Raw genomic sequence first — 5,361 nt, forward strand, 5'->3', positions numbered from 1 at the left:
CAATTAATAAGCATTTATATTTTTTTGTTAAGTCAACTTAAAAACATATTGGTTGAACTTAGTTTTTCATGTTTTCACAACTATTAACCAAGTTTAATTGACATAAAATAGTATTTTTTCCTCAACATCACAACTTAACTTTTTGAGTTTACTAGACTTCATTGCTTGCTTTGACAAGAAGTTCTAGATATCTACCTGGAACCAGATTTTTTAATGAACACAACTGCAAAATTGAATCTCTCAGCATTTATTTTTTTAAACAGATGCACAGTACCCAAAAACAGACAAAAAGAATTAGCTTGCAAAGATATAAGAACATCACAAGAAATGCTCTTTTTTTATGCACAGACCCATTCTTAGAGAATAGTACAAATAATTATTGTCATGATCAGATATTTTCCTTACAGGAACAAGTGTACATGAAGAATTCACAATAAGCTGTGTTTAACAACTTCAAATAAAACAGTGTCTTCAATTCCCAATCAAATGTCAAACATGACAAGGAAAGAGCAGCAGGACAAGGTAACAAGAAAACAGTCTTTCAAGAATACCAATGTTACACTTAAAACAATGAGATCTAAAATAACAATGGTCTTAAACTTTAAAACCGTGTAACAGTGTAAGTGCTAATAGTAGCAAGGAGGAGAAAATTGTTTCTCATCTCAGCAACTTGCTCTTCAATGAGTGAACTCTTGCGGTGCAACAGTCTGATCCAACTCCAATGAACAGGCGCTGTATCACTTCAAAAGTGAATTTTAATTCCTTTGGGTAGTCAAGGTTTAATGCGTACACCAGGCCCATCAGGTTCAGAAAAGCATTAGGTATGTCACTCAGGTGACGCATCACCACTTCTTCCTCAATCACCAGGGCAACGTCATTGTAGAATTCAGGCAGAGGTTCCATCACATTTTCCACAACCACTAGGAATCACCACACCCTCGGTCACTGGGCTTTGTAGAATGAAAACAAAATTAAGGTACTATTAGTTAAAACCAATTTCACAAACAATTTAAAGTCCCCAGACCCCAGCAAATTAAGAGATCTAATGTAAATTTTTCCCTTGTTTTGTCTTAAAGGGTTAGTTCACCCAAAAATGAAAATTCTGTCATTAATTACTCACCCTCATGTCGTTCGACACCCGTAAGACCTCCGTTCATATTCGGAACACAAATGAAGATATTTTAGTGTAAAGCTGATGGCTGAGAAAGGCTTCAGATAGGCCTCCATTGGCATTCAGTACATTTACACTCACAAGACGCATAAAAGGCACTTAAAACATCATTACAAAGTCCCATTACAAAATCTCACCACAGTGACTCTACAATAATTTTACGAAGCGACGACAATAGTTTTTGTGCGAAAAAAAAAATTCAAAATAACAACCTTATTCAACCTCTTCTTGTCTTCCGTGTGTGCCTCCACGACGCATGCGCGAGAATGACGTAGCGCCGGCGTTCGGGAATCCATGAAATGCGCACTTTAGCCCCATTTGAGCACTACGCCGAGACCTAAAGCACGATCAATGTAGAATCCAACAGCTTAGACACGCGTGTCTTCCTCTGCTTGTAAACAAATCCCTTCTGGGTCATGTGTCCGAACGCCGGATCTGCTCATATTCTCACGCATGCGTCGTGGAGGCACACAAGGAAGACAAGAACAAGTTGGATAAAGGCGTTATTTTGATTTTTTTTTTTTCGCACAAAAACCATTGTCGTCTCTTCGTAAAATTATTGTAGAGCCACTGTGGTGAGATGGACTTTGTAACAACATTTTAAGTGCCTTTTATGGGTCTTGGGAGTGTAAATGTACTGAATGCCAATGGAGGCCTATCTGAAGCCTTTCTCAGCATCAGCTTTCAACTAAAATATCTTCATTTGTGTTCCGAAGATGAACGGAGGTCTGACGGGTGTCGAACGACATGAGGGTGAGTAATTAATGACAGAATTTTCATTTTTGGGTGAACTAACCCTTTAAAGGTTTCAGCTTACCTCGCATATCTTCATGAATTTAGAAGGAGTCTCTCGCATGTACCACGGCAGGCCAAGCAATGCTGCAGTCCTCATCCTTTGGTTTGATGTCTGTAAAATATAGGATGGTTAAAGTACCTGCTTTATTGGTTAAATCCTTTGTTTTTCCTTTTCATTTATCCTTTCAACCCCTCCCTCTGTCTTGAAAAATAAAAACATTAATTTCAAATGTGTACAGTTGTATACTTTTGTTGTAAATAAATCACCAGTGATGTGGTACAACAACAGTTGTTTGTTACATTTTTGTTCAGCACCAAAATACGATTTAATAGTGGATGTAACCAGCTCATGTCACTTAAACCAGGAGTGTCAAAGGGTGCTTTCACACTGGTCTCGTTTGCTGCGGTCTGGACTCTGAGCCTGAGCGCGATTGTTCCCGGCGACCCCGGCAGTGTTTGTCTGGTTTCACACTCAACTGGATTCTATCGAACACGGTGTGTTATTACGTCATCACAAACGTGCATGACGCATGATAGAAAACAGAACATGGGTCAATATATAGGTTTTTTTTTTTAATTCTGTGCTCTTATGTGCAGCTGAGTGAACAACACAGGTTTACGGTGTGTGAGTGTGTTTGTGTCGTATAATGTGGGCTTTTGCTGCTTGCAAACTAACTCTTTTGAGGAGACAGTGGATTTACAAATTTGTTGTCCTGATTCCACACGCTATGTGCGAACACACTGAAGGCCCACTCTCGCTCGTATCAAAGATAAATGATCAACACTATCATCCCTTACAAGAGTTTTATTTAACTAAACTAGTCCACATTTTTGCATTGCGGTACCAAAGCCAAGACTACCTGGAAGAAGTGGTCTCTATTCGGTTGCACTCGAACCGTGATGCGGTTCGGGTGAATGTGAAAGCAACACGGACTCGGGTGCGCACTTGTCCAGGAAGTAATGTGACCTGCGCATGCGTTTTAGCTTGTTATGAAGTATTTAGTTAAATATAATGCATGTGAGGGGTGATGGTGTTGATGATTTACCTTGGATACGAGCTAGAGTGGACAACAAATTTGGAAATCCACTGTCTCCTCAAAAGAGTTTGTTTGCAAGCAGCGGAATACCACCTTTAGCATCACACACACAGAGTAAACCTGTGTTGTTCACTCGGCTGCACATAATAGCACCGAATTAATAAAGAACACAATATATTGACCCATGTTGTTTTCTATCATGCGCCGTGCATGTTTGCAATGACATAATATGCACACAAACACACCAGGGTTCGACAGAATCCAGTTGAGTGTGAAACCAGACCAAATATAGATGCATGGGAGTGAACAGTGACTTGCCTGATGGCGGTGTTTAAGCTTGTAGTGGATGATTAAGGCACGCAGGTTGGGCGAGGAAAATCTGCAAATTTTGCAACACCACCTCATCGATTTCTGCTTCCACTATACTGATCCTGCAAATAAAAAAATAAAAAAGTAAAACTCCATCTAAGTACACATATACATGTTACATTCAGAAATATTCACTGAACATAGGGCTGCACAACTATTCAAATATCGAATTGCGATTACTGATACCACGATAACGTAATTGTTATAGGAATAGGAACTACCATAGACGTAAGTGTACGCTGAAATAAAGTCTCTCACGCGTTAGCTGAGAAGGATTTGCATGCAGGTATGATGTTCATTTTATTAATCAGGAGCAGTTTCCGTGATGTATTAACAGTTTTTATTAGTATTGTGTATTTACCATGGTAAGTGTTGTTTCCATAACCCAAAAATACCCATTTATGTTCACTTTGTCTTATTTTGTATATAGTCTGATATTAACTTTGTTATTTTTAAAAAACATTTTTAAAAGACTGAACTAGTTTGGGACTGCTATTAAATAGCTTAACCTTGTAAAGCGTTTATTTATCAGTATTAGTCATATTCTTACAGTTTATGTTTATGTTAAGTAAAGGGGGACAGTAATTTTTTTGAGTCTACAAATTTTTTTTTGTAAACAAATGTATAATAGGCATAAATGTGGGTAAAATGTAAAAATGTGGGTGCCATGGGCAAACGAGTTGAGAACCACTGTGATAAAGCTAGGCTATTTAAAACATCATTTAATCATTTGAAATTAATAAATCACCCATTACAATTTTAAGGGAATAATCGAAAATTATGTTGTCATAATTGTGCAGACCTAAAACATCTTAAACAAATTTTTTTTACAACTTTTTATTTCTATTTCTGGTGATGCATTAAATGTTATACTTATGATGTTGCTGTCAATATAAAATTGAGCAGGCTGTAAATATAGCTTTTATTGTGAAAATGTTTTATATAAATAACGTAACCCTGAAATTGATGATTCTTTAGGGCTTCACAGGTAACACAATTGACATAAAAGTTGAATCTTGTGATAATGAACTAAGTGTACAAATTAATATGTATGATATATATGATTTATGTACAAAAAGTTGACATTATATTAATACAAAATCATGGCAAGTTGCCTATATAGGCCGACAGAAGAAGCACCGTTTGCACATGCTCAAAAACGCATGGTATGTCATTTGAAAAAAATAACAACTGGCCGTTTAACATAAGTAACGTAAATCAAGCATTTATAGTAGTAAGTTAATGGTCAACACTAATTATGGACTAGCGGCGGTGCTTCAGATATTAACGTTAATGGTCATTCTGTGTTTCTAAAAAAAAATTAGATCCGATTAAGAACACGCTAAAAAGTAACTTATGTGTACAATATTTACTATCATTAACATATACTAGTCAAATCTCTTTCTGCTCACGTCTCGATAGCAGCTCGGTGTCTGTCTAACACACTGTACAGCTACCAAAAATGTGCGTGCCTAAATTTTACATGAAAGAAAGAACAAATCAGGGTACTTACTATAAAAATCCATCTGTAGATCTCCTTTCGTCTTCGTCGCCTTTTTTTCTCTCGCATCAGCAACTCGTGTCGTGATCTCGTCTTCTTGTGCAGAAAATGGCGATGGCGCGTCTGGTTCAATTTCAAATGCGTTAGTACGTCATCATGACGTAGAGTTTCTGGCACATGCGCATGAGGCAGGAAATTGAAAGAACCTATGGTTTGTTGTTATATGAACACATTATTTTAAGTTTTCCATTTACCTTTAAGTTGAGGTTGTTATAACGCATCCTATTGTGTAGTGAGGCACTGCAAGTTGACAGGACATAATTTTTATTGTCCACCTGACTAAAACTCAGAATCACTTTTTACAGTGTACATTATCAGTTTTACTTTAACGTAAGTAAACCTCAAACACAAAATTTTACCACATGCACGTATGGATTCAGTGCATTAAATAACTTGAGGATTGATCCCGTTGGCTACGCAATCTTTTA

The 5,361-nt window shown here is 37.2% G+C and overlaps 1 long non-coding RNA gene across 1 annotated transcript; it reads right to left on the reverse strand.

The window, feature by feature from the left end:
- Positions 1-231: 231 nt before the first annotated feature.
- On the reverse strand, positions 232-5,136 carry LOC307131469. Its single transcript, XR_013817171.1, has 4 exons — positions 4,886-5,136; positions 3,322-3,434; positions 1,989-2,078; positions 232-950 (listed from the first exon to the last, which is right to left on the reverse strand). It is a non-coding gene; the product is annotated as an uncharacterized lncRNA (long non-coding RNA).
- Between the last annotated feature and the right edge of the window lie 225 nt (positions 5,137-5,361).

This window comes from Gobio gobio (assembly GCF_949357685.1).
Source record: "Gobio gobio genome assembly, chromosome: 9".
Lineage (NCBI taxonomy): Eukaryota > Metazoa > Chordata > Actinopteri > Cypriniformes > Gobionidae > Gobio > Gobio gobio.